At 39.8% G+C, this 24,630-nt stretch overlaps 1 protein-coding gene across 1 annotated transcript in view; it reads left to right on the top strand.

Annotated features, from left to right (window-relative positions):
- The window catches only part of C22H3orf49 (chromosome 22 C3orf49 homolog), a 97,650-nt gene that overhangs the window by 53,546 nt on the left and 19,474 nt on the right, over positions 1-24,630 (top strand). The window contains 1 exon segment of the mRNA XM_070359806.1: positions 10,284-10,441. The gene's annotated coding sequence lies outside the window, so the exon portion shown is untranslated.

Genomic DNA, 24,630 nt, shown 5'->3' with positions numbered 1-24,630 from the left:
CTCGATGTTCTTAAAGCACAAATCCTGGCTAATCACAGATCACCTGGGAAACCTTTCTATATGAGAGAGACATTTTCAGGAAAGTACTTTCAAACTATAAACACGGATCTAGACTAAACATTAATTATGTTAGTATGTGTGTTAGTCGCTTCAGATGTGTCTGACTCTTTGCAACCCTGTGGACTGTAGCCCACCAGGCTCCTCTGCCCATGGGATTCTCCAGGCAAGAATACTAGAGTGGGTTGCCATGCCCTCCTCCAGGGGATCTCCCCAACCCAGGGATCAAACCCACGTCTCTTACGTCTCCTGCATTGACAGGTGGGTTCTTTACCCCTAGTCACCTGAGATGACCCTGCATTTTAATCCTATTAGAGCATTCTGCTACATTCACTCTTATAAACAATGGGCATAGTTTGCTACCTATATAGTTATATTTGGCAGTTAGCACCCTCATTCTTTTTAAAATAAAGCCTATTAACCATGTATAATACACTGTCTCAGTGGCTAGCTAAAGATTAAAGACCTTTAATCAAGCACTAATCATAGTGTCTTTGCCGGCTGAACCTAGACTGCCTCAGAATCCTTCTTATCCATCAGAGAGGGTATGCAAGTTGAAACTGATCTGCCATCCCTGACCAAGTCAGACATTCCCAGTGGACTTAGCTAGGTATTTATTATATACCTGGTAGCAGTCACAGCATCTGAAAAGCTAACTTGACAACCAATCTGCAATGTTTCTCAACCTGTGGCTTAGAGAGCACCTAGACATTAAGAACCTCCATCCATGAGTCAATTATTGAAGCAAAGATTCAGTGAGTATTCATTACACTGTTCTTTCTACTTTTATATACAGATGAAATTTCCATAATTGTTTATTAGATACACAGACGTACTTGTTTCAGAATACTTGGGGCAGGGAAGCCTGGAAATGTGAATTTAAAGTAGGCTGACCAGAGGGAATTTTTGGTACTCTGAAGCTGGTTCTTTTAGGCTGTACAGTAGATTCACGTGGGGAGCTTGAAACACGCCAACGTCCAGACCACATCCCAGACTAATGAAATTACGATCACTAGGGACGTCACCTTGGCATCTACATTATACAAAACTCTTCGGATAACTTCACTGTGCGACACATTGATACAGCACACCCTACCTCTTCTCACACATCAGTAGCCTATTCAGGTCCCACATTTTTCATAGACTGAAAGATACAAAGTTTTCCAAGGGGATCTGGGAAGATCAGGAATATTATCTCGTTGTTGTTGTCTAGTTGCTAAGTCATGTCCGACTCTGCAGCCCCATGAACTGCATCATGCCAGACAACACCCCTGTTCTTCATTATCTCCTGGAGTTTCCTCAAACTCATGTCAATTGAGTCCATGATGCCATCCAACCGTCTCATCTTCAGTCTCCCCCTTCTCTTCCTGCCCTCTATCTTTACCAGCATCAGGGTCTTTTTCCAATGAGTTGGCTCTTCTCATCAGATAGCCAAAGTATTGGAGCTTCAGCTTCAGCATCAGTCCTTCCAGTGAATATTCAGGGTTGATTTCCTTTAGGATTATCTCGTATTTGTCTCTAAATCTTCCTTTGTTACAGTAGCTGAAAACAGTTGTTGGGTTGACTTGTGCCAGAAAGCAGAGTTAGTTACCACCAAACCCTTTCACATGTTTCCACCAGCTGGGCTAACTCTGCATGATGCAAAGCCTGGTTTATAGAGCTGCTCTTAGAGCCTAGAGGTCTTAGGTTTCAGCCTCTGTTGTAGGGATTCCCCCAAAACTGACTCAGTATGAAGATTTCTGAGCCAGAGATTTATTAACTAAGTACTCCAGGAAAACTAAGGTGGAAGTGAGGGAAACAGAAGAGAGAAGGCGAGGAAGCCAAGCAAATTGCTCCCTCCAAAGCCCACAGAGGCAGTCTCAGGCTGATCCCCGGCGGGAGCTCCTGAGGGGACCTCACACCCCTGAGCTTTACCCTCTCCAAGAAAGGGAGATGGAGTTTTCCTGCTCTCTCTCCCTCTCGTTCTGTGGTTAAGGATTACCCCAGGGAGATGGAAATTTCCAGGCACTTTCAGCCCTTTGAAGTGCAAGAAAAGTCCAAGGACAGTCCTCCTCGTGTAGAAGGAAGCAAAAGCACATTGAAGTTGGCAGAAGCTGTAGAGCATCAGGCAGAAGAGGTACAAGGTTTCCAAGGAGATATGCTAAGTGTATGGATATTATGCCCTACAGTCTCTGAAATGTCCTTTGTTACAAGTAGCTGAAAACAGTTGTTTGGCTGACTCATGCTAGACAGTGGAGTTAGTTACCACATTAAGAAACCCATCTCCTTCGACGGAACAACTCACTCTGTCACATATCCTTTGATAACTGTGATATCAAGTAGGATTCATATCAACTCTGAATTGATTGGCAAGAGCTTCCCAGAGCATTTTTAAGACTGTGAACTCTGGTTGGAAAAGTGCCATATTTGATTAGTGATGCCTGCCACAAGCAAATGAGTACACAATTACAGTAGTTACTTAAAAAAATGTTTTAATGGTTTTGCTTACTTTTAAAAAATATTAAAATTTTTATTTCATGTGCTGCACCCATCTCATCTGTGGCACACAGGAGTTTTAGTTGTGGCATGTGAACCCTTAGTTGCCCCTTGTGGGGTCTAGTTCCCTGTCCAGGGATCAAACCCAGGCCCCCTGCATTGGGAGTACAGTCTTAGCCACTGGGCCAGCAGGGAAGTCCCTCCACAGTAGGTACTGCCAGAGAACTTTGACGTCTGAAGTATCACTGGAATGCCTGGATAGGTTTTTAAAAAATGCTGATTCCTAGATCCCACCTCCAGAGATTCTAATTTAATCTGAGAAGAGAACCTGGCATCCCAAGTGCCCATATGATTTCCACAAAGGTGAAGAACCACAGTAATATTCAGATAAATCAACATGCTGCTTCCCAGTTGTCCCAGGAAATGTCCCAGGCATACTTCAAAAGAATCAAATAAATTCTCCAAAAATGAAATATTTTATTCATAATTCCTTTCTTACTCTGATAAAAATTCCTTTCTTACTTTTCAAACATGAATAGCAGAACACTTTTGTTTGTTTTCTCTTGTCTTGAACCTTCAATACAGTGTGAACTTTGAATAGGCTAGTCATAGTCAGAACTTCGTTTGCCTTTTACACATGCTCCGAGCTAAGGTGCCTCGGTCGTGTTCGACTGTTTGTGCCTCCGTGGAATGTATCCCCTCAGAGGTCCATGGGATTTCCCAGGAAAGAATACTAGAGTGGGTTGCCATTTCCTTCTCCAGAGGATCTTCCCAACCCAGGGACTGAATCCATGATTCCCACGTGGGCAGACAGGTTCTTTACCAGTGAGCCACCAGGGAAGCCCATAGACTTAAGATATTGATTTCTATTCATGCATATCTTTGAAAGGGAATGGTCTTTAGTTATAGAAAACATTGTTTGAATGTTTATATTTGCAATTTGTAAAGCGAAAAAAAAAAAAAAAAGAAAACTTATTCTGTAATGTGATTCGTTGTTATTGCTTGTTACAAGATCATTTCGCAAAACCAAAACTACTGGCTAAAGTATGTTAAAAAGTTGCATGCCATCTTCTGGAGGATGGTGCAAGTGGTATAATTACAAAATACTCCCAAAGAATATTTATTAAAGATATGATGGTGGTTTTCTCCAAACATCTGTCCTTAATGTGGAGAACTACAGACTTTTTCTAGGTAATTAAAACTTCTCTTAAAATCACTTTTCCCCGATTATATAAGTAAAATTATTCTTTAGCTTGAATAACCCAGATAATTGCCTCAAATTCATTTAGTATACGCCTAAACTAAATATTTCATCATATACAAGAACTTGACAAGAATCTCATAATGTAGGATTTAATTCTTTTCCCCCTTTCTCTTGGTGTCACAAAGAAGTGAATTTTAAGTTAGGATTAAAGACCAGGTCATTAGACCAACTCAGAAATAAATGTTTTGGATATATACCCTGAAGTGAGATCGCTAAATCGTATGGTAGTTTACTTTTAATATTTTGAGGAGCTCCTGAACTGTTTCGCATAATGACCATGTCATTGTGCGCTCCCATCCACAGTGTACAAGCTTTTCAGTTTCTCTGCATCCTTGCCAGCCCTTGTTGTCTTGGGTGTTTTGTTTTAAAAATAGCCACCTTGACTATTATTAGGTGATAATTGATTATGATTTTGATTTGCATTTCCCTGATAATTGGTGACATTGAGCATTTTGTTAAACATCTTTTGGCCATTTATATGTCTTTTTTGGAGAGATGTCTGTTCAAGTACTTAGCCCATTTTTAAATTGCATTATTAGGGGGTTTTTGCTATTGAGTTGTAGAAGTTCCATATATGTTTTGGAGATTAACCACTTATCAGGTATGTAGTTTGCAAATGTTTACTCCCATTCCATAGGCTGCCTTTTCACTTTGTTTCCTTTGCTGTGCAGATTTTTATTTTTATCAATAAAAATCTGTGAAGATTTTTATTGATAGCTTGATGTAGTCCTCATTGTCTATTTTTGCTTTTGTTGCTTATGTTTTTGGTGTCACATCTATGAAATCATTGCTAAGATCAATGTCATGAAACTTTTCTACTATGTTCTCTTGTAGGAGTTTTACCATTTCAGTTTACATTTAAGTCTTTAATCAGTTTTGAGTTGATTTTTGTGTATGCTGTAAGAGTCCAGTTTCATTTTTTCCCAGCATCATTTGTTGAGGAAGCCTTTCTTTCCCTGTTGTGTATTCTTGGTACTCCTGTTGAATCTCAGCTGACTATGAATAGATTTACTTCTGGGCTGTCTGTTCTATTTTATTGGTCTACACATTGATGTTTATGTAGTACCATGTTATTTTAATTTTCTTTGTAATGAATTTTGAAATGAAGAAGTGAGATACTTGTAGCTTCATTCTTCCTTCTCAAGATTGTTTTGGCAATTCCTGGTCTTTTGTGGTTCCCTAAGAAATTTTAGAATTATTTTTTTATAAAAAGTACCACTGAGATTTTGATAGTGATTCCACTGAATCTGTAAAACTGAAATCAAGATATCAAAGAGATATCATCACTCTCAAACTGCAGCATTATTCACAATAGCTGAGATATAGAAATAAGCTAAATGTCCACTAACAGATAAAGAAAATGTGCTGTATACATATAAAGGAAAATAATTTAATCTTTTAAAAGAAGAAAATCTGGCAGTATACAACAACATAGATATAACCCAAAGGCATGATGCTAAGTGAAATTAGCCTGTCACAGAAGGAAAAACACTGCATGATTCCTATTGGGTATCTAATCAAACTCATAAAAGCAGAGAGCGGGGTGGTGGTTACCAGAGATGGGCAGGAGGGGAAAATGAAGAGTTGTTATTCCACAGTTTTAAAACTTCAGTCATACAAGATAAGTTCTAGAAAGGTGCTATACACCCTTGTGTCTATAGTTAATGATATTGTATTGTACACTTGAAAGTGCATGAAGAGAGTAGATCTCACATTAAGTGTTCTCGCACAATGAAATGAAAATTTTAAAGCAATAAAATGAATTTGTCAAGTTATCCTGCAAAATTTTTGAGAGTCCTCATGAATCAAGAACAGCCACTGCCTGTTTATATATAAAAAAGACACAAATGCAGATAATATGAGTACTGATACATCTATACTACCACAAACCAATTATGCAAAAGTCAGTCATTCCCTTGCTATCTTAATAATTGACTTCGAGCAGCCAGAAAAAGTTAGTTTTTCTATTAGGTGCAAAAGGATTTCCATTTTAATGAATTTGGGCTGAGATCTGTATAGAACAGCCATTATCCAGATAAAGTGATGATAATTTCTGGTTAACTTTTCAAATATGAACAGCAAGAGGCTTTTGTTGTTGTTGTTGTTTTATCTTGTTTTGTTGGATTTCAGTATGGCAGCTTTTTGTTCTGTGCTACTGCTACTGCTGCTAAGTCACTTCAGTCGTGTCTGACTCTGTGCCACCCCATGGACTGCAGCCTACCAGGCTCCTCCATCCATGGGATTTTCCAGGCAAGAGTACTAGAGTGGGGTGCCATTGCCTTCAATAGTCGTAAATTAGAGATTCTCAGGTGCTGGCTCCTGCCATGGTGTCCCTTCCCCAAGCTTTTGACAAGAACCATGGCAGGTTTTAGAGTTCCTCCTGCTTCCAAAACGACAGCCACCCCTTTCCTCCCCTTAGGAGCTACCCTACCTATTAGATGTGTGCCCTCCTTCCACACACATGAAACTTAAAAAGTTGAAAGTGATGCCATTCAAAGGAAACATGGGCCTTTTCCCTAAAATAATTATACTTAAAAACAAGCCATTAAAAGCCTAATTGCCACCCCAAATTATAAAGCAAAATTTACATATTCTGGTTTCTCACTCAATAGGCTCATCTTTTTCTCCTCTTGAATGTTTGTTTTTACAGCTGAGTTATAAAATAGGAGTATATAATTAAAATCCTTAGGTTCATAATTATAAACTCGACTGCAGTATAATTGTTGCATCTTTTGATAATTCCATCACTAATTATGCCTCTTAGAATATCCAAATATCTATCATAAAAATCTGATCATCATCAGCTTTCAGTCAATACACTTGACTGAATGAAAAATATTGCTTATTTCCAGATAAAATCTGTGGCTTACAATGGTTCATTGCACGTGTTTTATCAAAGAGGGAAAAATAACAAAACCATAGAAACAGACTTCTATTTATCATTAAGTGGTATATATTTTATCTTTCAAGGGTTACCGTGAAACATCCAGAAATTATTCTTTATTGGAATTTTTAAAAAATCTTCCCAGCAAGTTATCAGAATGCTGGTTTATGTTAGCTGATCCTTTTCTTACTCTATTACATAATGCCCAAAAGAAAATAAAAGTTTACTAATGAAATGACAATATATATTTAAGATCTGTATTCTAAGAGTTGTTATTAACTTTGGAATGCCTTTTACATGTAGCTGTCCAGTTTTCCCAGCATCATTTATTGAAGACGCTGTCTTTGCCCTATTGTATATTCTTGCCTCCTTTGTCAAAAATAAGGTACCCATAGGTGCATGGGTTTATTTCTGGGCTTTCTATCTTGTTCCATTGATCTATATTTCTGTTTTTGTGCCAGTACTGTACTATCTTGATGACTGTAGCTTTGTAGTATAATCTGAAATCAGGAAGGTTGATTCCTCCAGCTCCATACTTCTTTTTCAAGACTGCTTTGTCTATTTGGGGTCTTTTGTGTTTCCATATGAATTGTGAAAATTTTTGTTCTAGTTCTGTGGAAAATGCCACTGGTAATGTGATAGGGATCACATTGAATGTGTAGATTGTGTTTGGTAATATAGTCATTTTCACAATATTGATTCTTCCTACCCAGGAACACGGAATATCTCTCCATCTGTTTATGTCATCTTTGATTTATTTCATCAGTGTCTTATAATTTTCTGTGTACAGTTCTTTTGTCTCCTTAGGTAAGTTTATTCCTAGATATTTAATTCTTTTTGTTGCAATGGTGAATGGGCTCAACAAAATTTTAGCAAACAGAATTCAGCAACACATCAAAAAGCTTACAGACCATGATCAAGTTGGGTTTATTCCAGGAATGAAAGAATTCTTCAATATACACAAATCAGTCAATGTGGTACACCATATGAACAAACTGAAAGAGAAAAACCATATAATAATCTCAATAGATGCAGAAAAAGCCTTTGACAAAATTCAGCACCCCTTTACGATTAAAACTCTTCAAAAAATGGGCGTAGAAGGAACCTACCTGAACATAGTAGAGGCCATATATAATAAGCCTACAGCAAACATTATTCTCATGGTGAGAAACTGAAAGCATTCCTCCTAAGATTAGGAACAAGACAAGGGTGTCCACTTTCACCACTATTATTCAACATAGTTCTGGAAGTTCTAGCTACAGCAATCAGGGAAGAAAAAGAAATAAAAGGAATCCAGTTCAGAAAAGAAGAAGTAAAGCTCTCACTGTTTGCAGGTGACATAATACTGTACATAGAAAACCCTAAAGATAGTATCAGAAAATTACTAGAGCTAATCAGTGAATTTAACAGAATTGTAGGATACAAACTCAATACCCAGAAATCACTTGCATTTATATATACTAACAATGAAAAATCAGAAAGAGAAATTAAGGAATCAATTCCATTCACCACTGGCATATCTTGAATGATATATTTTACATTCACATAGAGTGATTAAATCTTATGTCATGAAAATAGTCCCATTTTATCTTTCATCCTTCTCACCCTTAACCCTTCACTCATCTCACCTATGGTCCCATGGTTGCTTGTCCTCAAAGCCAGGACATATTTTTACAAGGTGCTAATTAACTGTTTTGATAGACAAGGCATAAGATGCTACTTTGAAAAGCAACTATGAGGGAGTACGTTCTTGAAGAAAGGAAAAGACTGAATACATATTGAGCAAGATAACTCTTCTTCCCCAACACGCTTCTTATTCATGACAGTCAACTGTCCCAGAAAGTAGGATTCTTAAGGCAGAATTAAACTGATATACTCTACACAGATGTCTAAAACTGCCTTTCTTTCAGTGTATTAACAATAGAGAAAGCCACATGCAACCCTCTTACCACCACTAGTCCCATCACCATGGAACCAGGAATGTTAAGGTAGATGGAGGAGTGGTAATTTGGCTGGGATGACATGGAGAGTTGGGGTAGACCTGAAACCCAGGAAAGCATTGGAAAGACCTCTGAGGTGAGGAGTAGGTCAGCTTCAAGTCACCCAGGGATCTCATTACTGTGGGGTGGGGAAGAAGGGGCATCTTCTATCTGCAGTCATGTTTTTAATCATCCCTAGACAGACCCTAAATATGGCTGAGTTGCCCTTTATGGACATTCCATATATGCCTACTCCCCATTTCCTGTTTGAAATTAATATAGCTGCTCCAGCTTTCCTGGTGGATCAGGTGGTAAAGAATCTGCCTGCCCTGCATCGCAGGAGACCTGAATTCAAACCCTGAATCAGGAAGATTCCCTGGAGGAAGGAATGGCAACCCATTCCAGTATTCTTGCCTGGATAACTCTATGGACAGAGGAGCCTGCAGGCTACAGTCCATGGGGTTGCAAAGAGTCAGACATAACTGAGCGACTAACACTTTCACTTTTTTTTCACTCCGGCTTTACAGGGATTGATGTCAATATGGTATCTTTTTCCCATTCCTTTTACTGTTAGCCTATTTTTGAGTTTTTATATTTAAAGTATGTTTCTTTCAGACATCATATATTAATAGCTGGACCTTTTTTTTAAAATCTACTCTGACAATCTGTGTCTTTGAATTGATGCATTCAGACCATTTGTTTTAGTTGAATTAATATCTCCCACATTTGTAACTATTTTCTGTTCATTGCAACCTTTTTCCCCCTCTTTAATTGAATTGAATATTTTATATAATTCTATTTTGTCTCCTCTAGTAGCATATCAGTTTTATTTCTTCTTAATTTTTTTGTTGTTGCCTAAGAGTTTTCAGTGTACATTTTTGACTAATCTAAAGGTAGCTTCAAATAACACTATGTTGCTTTTTAGAGAGTATAGCAGTAACAGTATAGATAGTGTATAATAGAATAGTCCCAATTCCTCTCTTTTCCTACTTGTGGTATCACTGATATTCATTTTACTTAACGATATACTATCATCTTCTACTACATTGTTACTATTAAATAAAATTATTTTTATGTCAATTAAAAGTAAAAACTACTTTACATTTAAGTGTTTCTTCTCTTGTGCTCTTCCTTTCGGGATGCAGATCTGAGTTTTTACCTACCTTATTTACCCTCTTGCTGATGAACTTTAACATTTCTTGCAGGTCGGGTATGCTGGTGATTCATTCCCTCAGTTTGTGTTAGGCTGAAAAAGTCTTTATTCCTCCCTAGTTTTGGAAGCATAATTTCAAAGAATGCAGACTTCTTGATATTTTTCTTTCAACTTTTAAAATTATTCTACTCTCTTTTTTGTTTGCATGGTTTCTAACGAGAAGCCTGCTTTATTTCTTATCCTTGTTCCTCTAGAGCTATGATGGTTTATTTCCCTAAGCATCTCTCAAGATTTTGTCTTTAGGTTTCTAAACCTTGAATATGATTTACATAGGAGCATGTGTGTGGGTGTTTGTATCCCAGATGAGGTAAGGTTCAGAAAAAGTCTTTTCCCCAAGAGCATAGGCTTTGTTAGGAGAAAGTTCTGGGTTTGTTTCACAAAGATTCTCTTCTTTCTCTCATTCTCCCCAAGACACAGGGCAATCTTTTTGGAATCTTCACTGTGAAAACTTGTGAGTTCCTGGTGGTAAAAGCTATGAAAATATGGGATTCCCCTAAGACTGTGGCACCCAGCACTTTGTCTCAAAGTACTTCACATTCAACCTCCAGCAGTTCATCAAAATTACCATGGTACGTCTTTATACCTGCTTACACTTCTAGCAGTTTCTGCTCCAAGTAAGCAGAACTTGGCTGTGACTCTCTATCTGTCCGGATTTTGGAGGACTGGTTTGTCCTCATGGTAAGTAAAGTCTTTGATTTTCAGCTTGTTCAGGATAAGAAATTTAACTTTTTCTTTCTCTAAGAATAACACATGAACCAGAGTTTCCAGGATCTTTGAACATGTACAGTAACATTCGTGGTCAAGCATGAAAAATCTTAGTCCTGGAAATTAGTGGGCTATTTAAGGATAAAATCAATTTTTGGTATATTATTTATTATGGGCCAGGACTTCATCTGAAATTTAATCTTTCATCATTGTAACAACGCCAGAGATATATGTCCAGTTTTATCAATCTACCAGCAGGAGCTAGTATAATCTTTCTACCCTGTGGCATACTAGTTATGCATTACATGAAATGTTAACAGGTGTTACATTTCATATAAAAAGTGCTATGAACAAACAATTATAACAAATCTGATTAAACAAACATCTCTCTATTAGAGAACTCCTAAGGGAATTTAATATGCTGGGTGTTGTGAATTCAGAAGAGATAAGCAAACATCATTTCCCCAAATCATTTAATCATAGAATTTTTTATGTTTCTCTTGGAGCATCTGGTGGGACTTGTATTTTATGGAATACACTTTGGTCAGGTTTTGGTTGTATGAGAAGAAACACCCTGGCTTTAGAGCAAAAGGAACATGAGTTTGAATTTCAAGTACACTAATTGTTCTTCAGGCAAATTGCTTAATCCTATTACCCTAATGGGCTTCATCTGTAAATTAAAGGCATAATACATTAGTTTATTGATCCATTACTTAATATTGTAGGCAATAGCTTCTACTTCAGTGATTAATATAGGGATTCAATGATAGGTGTGTGCCTATCATCCAGTAAAAACAGTTGTTTTTCTAAGCATAATTTTTTAAATGGATTTACTTCTTTTATTTTTGGCTGTGTTGGTTTTCATTGCTGTCCACAGGCTTGCTCTAGTTGTGGCGAGCCGGGGCTACTCTCCAGTTGCTCAGCAGTTGGGGCACACGTTTAGTTGCTCCATGTCATGTGGGGTTTTCCTGGACTAGGAACTGAACCCATATACCCTGCATTGGCGGGTGGATTCTTAGCCACTGGACCACCAGGGAAGTCCCTTAACAGTTATCCATGTCTTCATTATCATCATCCTACATCAGACTCCAAAGCAGTGGTGAGCTCTTTCCCAGATGGCAACCAGTTTTTCTCTGCATCAACGTGAAGTCAAATACAAAAGAAAGTTGTTGCCCAATCATGAATACTTGAATAATACATCTGGTCTGATCTCCTGTGTTAGAAGGATGTGTGTAGGAGTGGATCTAAATGTAAGTTTCCACAGCCGGTATCAATACTGAAATGTCATTCCATGTTTGGTAAAATTCACAAAGAACATTTCATGAGACTTCCAAATATGGCCCAGGAAACCAGTTCTCTTCTGAGAAAAGTATAGGGCCAGGACCAGAAACATTTAATCTCTATGAGCAAGCCCTTGGGAGTCTTTCCTTTGACATGAATTACTTGCATTAATTGGCTAGTAAGTCATTGTGGTTGCACATTAAAGTCACAGCTAAACCCTATTGGAACTGTGATGTGTTTTCCACCCTAAAAATGTCAACATGGTGGGTGAGCTGTCACAGAGAACAGCAAGGAAGCAATTGTGATATGATATCTGATACCCATGTGGTTGGAGTAGCTCAGTGCTGGATTCAATACTATAATCTTGAACATGTTGATTTGGAGCAGTATGCATGATTAGGTGGCTTAATTACATGTTGTACAGGAAGCTGTGACCTTTCCAGTGCCATCCTGGATGTGGTATTGTGCTCTGGGGAGGAAGAGAAGACAACGTGTGTGGGGGTGCTTGACAATAGCAGTGTTCATTCATGTAATTACTTGTGTGTGTTCAATACCTTAAAAAACCACACAGACAAGGCCTCAGATACTAGTGGCCATCCATTGTTTAAAGACAATTTTATGAAAGTCAAGTCACCTTGGATAAAGACCCCGTAGTATCACTCGTGAAGTCGTAAAGTCACTCAGTCGTGTCTGACTCTTCGTGACCCCATGGACTGTAGCCCACCAGGCTCCTCCATCCATGGAATTTTCTAGGCAAGACTACTGGAGTGGGTTGCCATTTCCTTCTCCAGGGGATCTTCCCAACCCAAGGATTGAACCCAGGTCTCCCGCATTGCGGGCAGACGCTTTACCGTCTGAGCCACCAGGGAATCGCTATAGTAATATCACTAGTACATTGTAAATGTTGAAAGTACAGCATCAGTATGGACAATTCTCTAATTTTTCACCAGTTTGGAGAACTAATACAACATTCAAAATTAAAGGCCATGATATTCTTTTTTTTCTCCCCTCGGTGCACCAAGGCATGCAGGATTTTAGTCCCCAACCAGGAATCACGTGCCTCCTGCAACCACTAGACCACTAGGAAAGTTCAACGCCGTGATATTCTTGTCTGTCGATCCATTAGCTAAAAACGATAAAGCTGAGTAATGTCATAACCAGTCTGGTGGTGGTGGTGGTTTAGTCACTTCAGTCCTGTCTGACTCTTTGTGACCCCCATGGATTGTAGCCTACCAGGCTCCTCTGTCCATGGGATTTTCCAGGCAAGAATACTGCAGTGGATTGCCATAACCAGTCTATATGGCATCAAAAATTCATACTGAAATATAAATCCTGTCATTTGCAAGATATTTCACAATATAAGAACTGCTTTTTAAGTCCATTACAATATGAGAGAAAGCAGTATGAGAGAAAACAAAGCAGATGTCCTTTTCCCAACTTTACAGCTGAAACATAGAAGCAAGCATGGTAAAGGACTTACAGCAATAAAGCTGGGACTTAAATCCAAGCCTCTAGGGTCTAAATCCACAGTTTCCTCCCCCTCCCACACTCTCTAGACATATTCTAGAGAATACCTATTCTACATAAATGCATTCTTAGGGCTGTTATCAACCCTGAGGACCAGGCTTAGCATTTTCAAACAGCATTTGAAATCAATTCTGCCAGGAAGTTGTCGTGTTTGTCAACAGTATGTGTAGCCAAAATCCCCAAGAATGAACTAAAATGCTTGGCATCTTTTTTCAAAAGTTACGTAAGGATTAGGCTGGACCTGCATGCACAGAGTGGAATGTCCCAGAAAGGAAGCAATTGCCCAGACAACCCAGTTTTGAATCATCTTCACCTGCAGTGTCCTTATAATTGACGCAATAGGTATATCCAGAACCTGAATTGTGGATATAATTGACCTGAATATCTCCATGGCTTTATTTGTGAATGTAGTTGCACATAAAACCACCAGGCACTGACAGTCTCTGTCCTAAATCATAAATTACCTCCAAAACAGCATCCTCTGGATCCTTAGCCACCGTTCTGTAAATGACTGTGTCAGGGGCAGTGTCTTCTAGGATATAAATCTCAGTAACTGCCAAAAAAATGTAAAATAGATGTGCTTGAATGAGTGTCACCATTATAAGCCCAGAAACTCCTCATTCAATCCTAGATCTTAGACAAAACTGAATGCATTATGCTTACTGTGTACAGATGTTTGTATAGGGTGATTCCCACTCATCATTATCATCATAATGGTAGACACCATTTATCTGTCTGTCATGTATCAGGTATAGAGTTGATTCATTTAGACAACAGTGATATTGAACATTTCCTGAGTGCTTTTAGTTGCTAAGCACCTCAAATCATTGGTAACTAGTATTTCCATTTTACTGAGGATTAGAAAGAGAAACTAACTCAAGATTACACAGTTAATTACGTTACTAGTGTCTGATTATTAATGCCTGTCCTTTCCTGCAGCCATGTATCATTACTTTTGTTATCATAATTCTCACTATCACTCTTAGAGCCATGATGCTATGAGAGGGCATGGCATCAACATACATGTGTCCACAGGGTCCTTCCTTTCCCAAAAGAAGAGCTCTGTACCTTGGTCTCCCTGAGCAAGGGATCCCATGAAGATGGGTGGTTCATTCACATCTTGAATCTGGATTAAAATGGTTTGTGATGCTGTTGCCTGTCTGTTATCTTTGGCATAGATTACCAAGGAGTACAGAGCCACCATCTCAAAGTCCAGCTTGGGTACTCCAGCGGTGAATAATATTTTTTAAAATGCAGAATAATGGAGTGAATGACTGGCATCCTAAGGATGTACACAGAATGTTTTATATTGATAATCCTCAATATGAATCAGCATTTTTAAAAAAGACAGAAAAAAATCTCATACTTAAAAAGTGGAAGCAAGGTGATCTGATTTCTTAAAAAACCTACATGAACAGAGAATTCACATATGTAGTATTAAATGATTTCCCCTTCATCCAGCCTGCTTTCCCACGTTATTCTTTCAAATATCAAAGTTGATCATATCCCTTCTCTAATTTGTCATGGTTTATCCTACAGTTCAGTTAAGTTGCTCAGTCGTGTCCAACTCTTTGTGAACCTATGGACTGCAGCACAGCTGGCTTCCCTGTCCATCACCAACTCCTGGAGCTTGCTCAAACTCATGTCCATCAAGTCGGTGATGCCATCCAACCATCTCCTCCTCTGTCATCCCCTTCTCCTTCCGCCTTCAATCTTTCCCAGCATCAGGGTGTTTTCCAATGAGTCCATTCTTCATATCAGGTAGCCAAAATATTGGAGTTTCAGCTTCAACATCAGTCCTTCCAATGATTTCCTTTAGGATGGATTGATTGGATCTCCTTGCAGTCCAAGGGACTATTAAGAGTCTTCTCCAACACCACAGTTTAAAAGTAACAATTCTTCGGGGGCTCAGCTTTCTCTACAGTCCAACTCTCTCACAACCATACATGACTACTGGAAAAACCAATGCTTTGACTAGACAGACCTTTGTCAGCAAAGTAATGTCTCTGCTTTTTAATATGGTAAGCACTTTACGAATAGCTCATTCTGTCCTTGCTATGGGTGCTATTATTGGGTGCATTCTACACATGCAGAAACTGAGGCTTGTAGAGGTTAAACAGATGGCCACATTTTCACAGAGAGAAATACAGACCCCATCTGATTTCACACTCAATTCCTGTTCTTAACCATTAGCCCAAACTGCCTAGCACCTCAAAATGGAAGAAAAATGAGCATAAGAGTCTTTTTTCATCCCCCATTCAGTCACCCTGAGCCTCCTATTGTATTTTCCATGGTTGTTTCATGCTGGTTTTTGAACTGCCCTCTTTAGGGATCCCCTAAAGTTGAAAAACAAGAATATTGGATTCAAATCCATGTTCAGTAAGAAATGGCCCCAAGACTTCAACCACGACGCTTTAGGTCTCTAACTTGTGTTCCTTCACCCTCATATAAAAGCCTTGTATGTTCTGTTGTTCATGTCCTTTCCACATCTGGCATGGTGTGAGTTGGTTGGGTAATTCTTGTTTCAAAAGCTTTTCTTGTTGGTAAAGTTACAGGGGGAAAAGGGGTTTTTTTGGGTAGCAAAACTCACTGGAAAGGTTGGCCATGTGTCTTTGGACATTCTGTGTTAAACCATGAACCCTTTACCCGTAATGATGATGGGTTCTAAGGCAATACTAATAGCTTAGTGTACTGAGCACTTACTCTGTACCAGCTGCAAATATTTAATTTGAATCATTTAACTCTGAAGAAGAAGTGTTATTGGTACTATTAGTATACCCAGTGGACAGATGAAGTAACTGAGGCTTAGAGAGGTCACCAAGCAAAGAACAGAGGCAAGATGTGAACTCAGGTTTTTTGCACCAAAGTCCGTACTCTTTAACCACAATGCTATTCTTTACACTTCACAATGGAAGAAGACAGGAAGATGGTTTAAGTGTTCCTCTGGTTGATTACTCCTGTCCAGAGAACAGAAAGTGCACACACAAAGGCTAACTTGAATTCCTTTTGCCATCCTGCCTATGTGACCCCACTTAGATTACTCAATGACAGGTAGCAATTTGAAGATTACATAACTGGAGAACACCTTGTCTCACTTCATTGATGTATCTATATAATCGGATCACTTCAAGCTTTGCTATTGTTTCTTCAGGAGATTAGTTTGGCACTGGATTTTTTCCCCTCTCTTTTGGTTTGACTGCCTGCCCAGTTACCCCTCCCAAGCTCAGTCTTTTGCAAACCAAACAAGTATATATTCTGTAAGAAAGGAAGTTCAACAAAGGATAATGATTTGCTTAACCTGTAAAGAACAGTATATGCCTTCTTATACAGTGATAGTGTCAAGACAGATATTAACTCATTTAGTTGTGTCTTTCTCTGTAGATTTACTTTCATGCTATGAAACTGTTTCATGATTGAAATGTTTCTAAAGCTATCTAGAGCTGGTCTATGACATAATTATGATAAATGACCACCTTTCTTATAGCTTTTTATTCTCTGTAATTTAATCACACTGTTGCTGAATGTTGAAGTATATTTATTTTAGTAACACATCCAGTGTGTAAATTGCTCCTTATGGTCAAGCACTAAACAACATTTTGCATTTATTATCTCGTACGATCTTCTTACCAACTCCTGAGTGAGGTGGTGTTATTATTATTAGTCTCTTTGTACAGAATAGAAAAAGTGCAGAAAAGTCAAGTAACTTCCCCAAGGTCATATTGCTATTAACTGGAGGTACTGCAATGCAAACCTAGCATTCTCAGATCACAAAACCTATGTGGAGAACAGCTATGGTTCCTCTGATGCAGTGCCCTTTTCCTTGAGTTCTTTGGGAGGAATGTTAACACCTTAACAGAGCCTCCTCCTTGCTTTCTCAGTTTGGATTTCTATGTCAGTAGCTCTTTGTGTCAACCTCTATCTAGCCTGGATCACCATTATAAAAGCATAACTAATACTGATACAGAACTGACTGACTACCAGGCACTGTTCAAGCACTTAATGGATTTAATACTGCCCATGAGGCAGCTGTTGTTCTTATCCATATTTTACAGATGACAAAAATCAGAACAGGCAAGTTAATTCATTTGCTCAGAGTGATACAAAACCAGGATTTGAACACATGCAGTTTGGCTCCACAGTCTGCAGTCTTACCCTATCTCATCCTGCCTTTCCTGGTTCACCACAGCTGCCATCTAGCCATGTCTTCCCCCTACTGGTTTTCTGGCTCTGGTGGTAGAGAACCTGCTTGCCAATGCAGAAGACATAGAGTTGCAGGTTCAGTCCCTGGGTCTGGAAGAGCCCTTGGAGAAGGGCATGATAACCCACTCCAGTATTCTTGCCTAGAGAATCCCATGGACAGAGAAGCCTGGCGGGCTATAGTCCATAGGGTCACACAGAGTTGGACATGACTGAAGTGACTTAGCCCAGCACTCTCTCTTTTGGTTTCAGAATCTCTTAAAGCCTGGAGCCAATGCAGATTTCCCCAACATAAGGCTGTTTGGTAGAAATCATACATTGCTATTTAGGTGTTTATTACCCCCAGCCCAGCAAACAGCATGTGCTTCATGCTTTCCTATGGGCTCTCAAGTCCCATGGGAGCAATGCGGGGTGGGGGTGGAGGGGCAGGTGAATGTTGTGTGTGCAGTGGGTTTGCATCATATTTGAGGAATCTTGAGCTTTTCTTATAATCTTGTAAGTCTGCTTGAACTTTGCCCCAGAGGGGGATATTGGCTTTATTATACTGGATGGTAAGTAAGACTTGATAAGACAGCTCACAAACCCTGCAGGATCTAGCCCCCTACCCCCACCTCCTTTATAATCTACTCTCTCTCTCCACTCCCCCATTCAGCTCCTGCCACTTGAGCCACCTCCCAGGCCCTTCTCTTCACTGTATTTTTTCTTGCCACAGAGCCTTTGCACACGTTGTTCTCTCTACCTGGAGTCCTCTCTCTCTCTCTCTCCGTCTATTTAGAAGATTATTTCTCATGCTTCCTCAGGGAAGCCTGACTCAGTCAAATGTCCCACTTAAGTGCTCTCACAGACCTGTGGGCCTGTCCTCCATGACTCCTATTATACTCGCCATGTTACATGTGTGTATTGACTTAAACAGTATCTCTCTACAAACCAGTAAACACCATGAAGGCAAGGACCATATTCCTTGAGAGCCCCACTGCCTTGCCCTGTGTCTCAGGAGGTCCTCGATAGTTAACTGTGAGATAAGTGCATCTTGATGTCCACAAGGATTTTTAGAGCATCTGACACATAATGGAATCCCAGAGAGTAGGTGCGAGGTTAATAAGATACAGTGGAAGGTAAGAACGGAAATGGTGATGGTTTCCTTTTAGAACGCTTGTGGTACCAAGTGATGAGAGTTTGCCTGTGTACTTACTTCCCACTGATATGTAAGTCTGCAAGACAGCACAAACGCGTTGATGTTGACTGGATCTCCAATCAGAGAAGTGTGGGGTGAGACAGACAGTGATCATGGCAACCCATGTGTGTTCAGAAGCATTTTCGGGAAGAGGGCTGGCATTTTTGATGACAAAATTTGGAAAGGCTAGAACACCTTAGAGAAAACACAAAATTGAACTTTTTCTTATAAGGATTTCTGCAATGCTTCCCAACTTCTTTCATATTTTAAAACCACAAAGGAAAAAAAATAAATATGTACAGCTCCCTTTTTAATGAAAAGTCCTAAAATCAGCTTTTCATTCCAATCTCCTATGTTGAAAAGGATATATCTTTTTTTTGGTGTTAGTTCTAGAAGGTCTTGTAGGTCTTCAGAGAACCAGTTAACTTCAGCTTCGTTGGCATTAGTGGTTGGAGCATAGACATGGATTACGGTGATGTTGAATGGTTTGCCTTGGAAATGAACAGAGATCATTGTGTCATTTTTGAGACTTCACCCAAGTAATGCATTTTGGACTCTTGTTGACTGTGAGAGCTACTCCGTTTCTTCTTAGGGATTCTTGCCCACGTAGTAGATCTCATGGTCATCCGAATTAAATTCACCCATTCTCGTTCATTTTAGTTCACTGATCCCTACAGTGTCAATGTTCACTCTTGCCATCTCCTCCTTGATTCATGGACCTAACATTCCAAGTTCCTATGCGATATTGCTCTTTATAGCATCCATCAGACTTTACTTTCATCACCAGACACATCTGCAACTTAGCATCATTTCCACTTTGGCCCAGCCACTTCATTCTTTATGGAGCTATTAGTAATTGCCCTCTGCTCTTCCCCAGTAGCATATTGGTTAGGTAGCATATCAGTTAGGTAGACATGGTAGGATCATTAAAAGCCATGAAGAATCTGAGAACTTAACCCTAGGTTCCCATATGGCAAGTTAAGTCTGCCATAGTTTCACAAATGCTGGCAGAGGACTCAAGACTCCCACATCAGGGACTGTGATGGTTAATGTAATGTGTCAACTTGACTGGGCTATAAGGTGCCCAACATTTGACCAAACATTAATCAGGATGTGTCTGAGTGAGATGAACATTTGAATTAAGGATCTTGAATTAGGGCATAATGCAATGGACTGAATTGTGTGCTCCCAAAATCTGTATGTTGTAACTCCAATGTGACTACATCTGGATACAGGATCTTTAGGATGTAATTAAGGTTAGTGAGGTCATGAGGGTGGGAGCCCATATCCAATAAGACCATGGGCTTATCAGAAGAGGAAGAGATCTCTCTCTCTCTCTTTCTCTGACACATGAGGCCAGGAAGACAGCCTTCCCTAGAACCTGACCATGCTGACACCCTGATCTCAGATTTGCAGCCTCCAGAACTGTAAGAAAATCAATGTCTGTCATTGAAGCCACCCACTCTTTGGTACTTTGAGGTGGCAGCCTGAGCTGACTAATACAAAGACGTAGGACTTGGCTATTGATGGTACAACAAGCAGCATGCACTTAATGTTCGCATCAATCTCCTTTGCTCCTGAAGCCCCAGGGGCAGCAAAGAGGGATCCAGGTGGACATGAGTGTGCACGAGGCTTATGACACAGTTGAGAAACCCCGTGCTCAGGGAACCCTAATCTTTAAAATGAGGCATAAGCCTGCCGATCATTGCCCTAGAGGGAGAAAATAGCTTTATTTTAGTCCATGATAAACAAACATTCTCTGCTCCACAGAGAGACACTGTCTGTATCACTGTTTAAACATCCTTGAGGAATGGTGAAACAGTGCATTCCTGGGATCAGAGAGAAATGAAGAAATGATGTCCCCTGGATTTTTTGTGCCTGTGAATGTTGCCGTCACTGCCTGTGCTCTATTTTTGGTTACGAATGTTGGGGTTGCCACCTGCATTTAGGAGAAAATTGTGTTCCATGCTTTCCTGGTATCTTGTTCCAAGGTACTCTAGTTCTGTCTTTCAACCAGGAAAACAGACTTGTGGTGTTTCTTTTCTTGAACTTTTAACAGTCTCCTTAGTAAATACAGGTAGCTGAATGACTGTTCCAAAGTGCAACAGAGGACAAGCTTCTTTTCTAGAAATAAGGCCTTTATTGACAACTTTGCCACGTATAACAGATCTTTTTTGTTGTTGTTATTGTTATTTTTACCCCCTGTGTTCTTCCAAACTTTTGCTTAGAGAAAAAGAAGAAAAAAAGGGGGGAATATATCTGAAGTCCATTGGTGTTAACTCCCTGTGACAGGGATGAAGGAAAATACTTTAATATTTAAAAGAATAACGCTGAAAGCTGTCCATGAGAGACTGAATGTAAATGTAAAAACGTACATGGTTGTTTTTAAAAAAGGAATTTTTGAACATGTTTATTTTCTATGCACTTTTTAAATTAAGTGATAGTTTAATGAATAAACATGTCCAGCTTATTGCTGCAAAAAAACTTAAAAGTAAATAAACATCATTGAAAACATAGTGCAGACACGGGCAGCCATTACCTTCACTCACAAGATGTACAACAAGGAGAGGGGTTGTGGAGAATCATCTACTAGGCAGGGTTGCTATTTGTGTTTCTTTCTTTTTGCTTCCAAACTTGTTTAGAAATGTTCACAGATGCTAAGGGCCCTGCCTCCGTTCGGTCCATACCCACTTCTCCATGCACAGGGCTACTTACTGAGAACATTTCTAGTTCTGCCAGGTTGTCAGCGTGGCCCAAATTCAGGGTGACACAGAGGGCCAGAGAGTTCATGCTCCTGGAAGCAGCCCTCCACCGACGGCCAGCAGGGACCTGGTGGTTAAACAGCTCGACCTCCCCATCCTCAGTAACTCAAACTGTACCTCTCCGTTGGAGACCTGAGTCCCAGGGGGGTTGAGCTCCAGTCGCCCTCAGCGCTCACAGGCTTGATCACATGCCTTTTACTGGCTGGCTCCACTTCTCATTTCCATATCCCCTTATTGATGTTTTTCTGGAATCATCTCCCAAGTAAATCTGCTTGCACCGGAACCCTTCTGTTGGGTACTGCTTCCAGGAAAATCCAACCTAAGACCATATGATATAATCATTTTTTATAACATACATCAAAATGTAAAGATTATTGCAATGGTCATTTTCTGTAAGAAAAGAGCATGAGGGCACAACACAGAGGGTCCTGTGAGGATGCTGTGCTTGCACAGTTTTTGTATTGAAAAGTGAAAGTGTTAAGTCGGGCACTTTCGTTGTGCCCGACTCTTTGCAACCCCAAGCACTGTAGCCTGCCAGGCTTCTCTGTCCATGGGATTTCCCAGGCAAGAATACTGGAATGGATAGCCATTCCCTTCTCCAGGGGATCTTGCCAACCGAGGGATCAAACCCAGGTCTCCTGCATTCCTCTCAATTTCTTTACCATCTGAGTCACCAGATCTCATATTACATTTGAACAACTCTCCTTACATTCTCTGTTCCAGTTATCCTGACCTGCTTTCCATTTCTCTTGACCATCTCTGGACAATTACATAAATTGTTTCTAAAACATTTTTTGATTCCCTCAAATTCTACCCATCCTTTGGTTGCCCCTTAAATATTACTTCCTTCAGAAAGCCTGCCCTGACCTACCCAGGCTGGATTAGATGCTTATTCTCAGTGTTTCCAAGCCACCCCATCACACTAGACACATTATGTTCCAATTTCCTGTCACTCGTGTGACTCCCCTTGCACTTAAAGTTTGCAGAAAAGTACAAGAAATGTATCTATTCAGGACACTAAATAAGAATACCTGAGAGTATTTGCTGAAAGAATAATAAATAATATTAATGACCATTTATAGGACACTCCTTCATAGAAATTTTGTAAGTCTGTCTTGAGTTTGTTACAATATTGCTTCTGTTGTGTATGTTCTGCATTTTTGGCTGCCAGGCATGCAGAATCTCAGCTGTCCGACCAGGGATTGAAACTGCACCCCCAGCATTGGAAGGCAAAGTCTCATGCACTGGACCACAGGGAAGTCCCATATGATTTTTTTGTTTAATCCTCACAACAGCACTAGAACAAGGGGTAGGATTATCATCATGTCCCTGTGCACATAAGAAAACTAAGGCACAGAGACACCAACTGGCCTAAAAGTACACAGCTAATAGGAGTATAAAGATTGGAACCTGAAATTTTGATGGAACCAAATCACATATTTTTAAATGATAGAGATGAGTTCATGATTCAGAGTAAAGTTCTTTGGGGTAGAAATTGGGAAAGACAAATGTCCTCAAATTTCAAATTTTGAGAAAGCCCTCACCAAAAAGCTCTAGTTCTAGGGAGAAAGGAGAAGGGACCACATCAGGAGTGGACTTTTAAACCAAGCAGACAGACCTTGACTCACATCCCAGGTCTGCCTCTTAACTGGGCGTGTGACCCTGGGCAAGCAACTCATCTTCTCTGAAGGTGGAAACCAGCAGCTTCTCTGAAGCTGGAAACCAAGCTGTTTGATAAGAAGCTTCTTTGGCTAAACCAAGTCAGGGAGCAGATCACTGTATTTAAGAGATAAGTGATTTATTCTGTAAAGCAAGTATCCTTCAATAATAAATAAATAAATTTAAAACAATAAAAAACAAGGACAAGATAAAAAAAGAGAGATAAGTAAGTTAGATTATTGACAAAGATTTGCCATTCACTCATGAGAGATGTAGGATTTCTTTCACATTGATTCATAATGTTTTATTAGACATGATGCATGAAATGTGAACAAAAATAGTTTCCTAAATGACATTGTTTCACATGACTTCTATCTAACCCCTCAGTGCCAGGAAATTACTCAGTGCTCGAAATCACAGTACATTCAGAGACAAACGTCATTATATGCCCTACTGGGCCGACCTACTTCAGCTCTGTTTTCCTATCTTTCCTTCTTTTCCTCCGTCCTGTGTGTTTTCTGCTGCCCTTGAATTTCAGCTGAGTCTCTTCTTAATGGTGAAGATTTTAGCTAAGGTAGACTAAGGATAGCCCCTGGAGGAGGGCATGGCAACCCACTCCAGTATTCTTGCCTGGAGAATCCCATAGACAAAGGAGCCTGTGGGCTACAGTTAATAGGGTCACACAGAGTCAAAACGACTTAGCACGCACGCATGCAGACTAAGGATAGACTCAAACACTTTGCAAAGACAGTGCCCTGAATTCAGGTCCTGTTGCTTCTCCACTCTCAAATTAAAATTCTATTGCAGTTTACTTGGTCATTAATTATTAAGTGCTTAGCACAATTATTAAGTGCTAAGGAGGCAGGCCAGGTACTGTTGTAGTGTCATCTTTTGCAATGAGCAATAAAACTTAAAGGACATTCCAGTGGCCATTCACAGTAAGATAATATGTATGTATATATATATATATGCCCCTACACAGTGATGAATAGGGCCTTTTAACGGTTCTTCACTATCACCCCGGGCTCTCTCAGCCAGATAGAAGGTTTGCTGTTTCCAGGAGGAGGAAGGAGGCGGTTTCAGTGCCCTGCCCGTTTCTTGGTTGCTTCTCACCATTTCAGTGCACGCAAGCCTAATTCCTTCCGTCAGCCCCTGCACCTTGTCTGATGGTGCCCTCTAGCGCCAAAGTGCTGGAGAATTAGTGTTTCTTTCTTTTGCTTTCTTTTTTCTTTTAATCTCCATCCAAGGAGACTTTCTTGACTCAGTTATTTCATGAACCTGTTTCTAAATATGTTTGCAGGCTTCCCTCCAGTCATTGATACTCCACTATCCTCTTTCCTATATTGGCAAATTCTCTTCTGCTTTCAAAGGTGTCCTTCAGGCCACAATATAGGCCTCCCGTCTAAGAAATTATCTGAAAGTTTCTGAACCCTGAAATTTGTCGATGGAAAAT

Source organism: Bos mutus, chromosome 22 (genome assembly GCF_027580195.1).
Source record: "Bos mutus isolate GX-2022 chromosome 22, NWIPB_WYAK_1.1, whole genome shotgun sequence".
Taxonomy (NCBI): Eukaryota; Metazoa; Chordata; class Mammalia; order Artiodactyla; family Bovidae; genus Bos; species Bos mutus.
The sequence above is the reverse complement of the archived record's forward strand: the minus strand, read 5'-3'. Positions and strand labels throughout refer to the sequence as shown.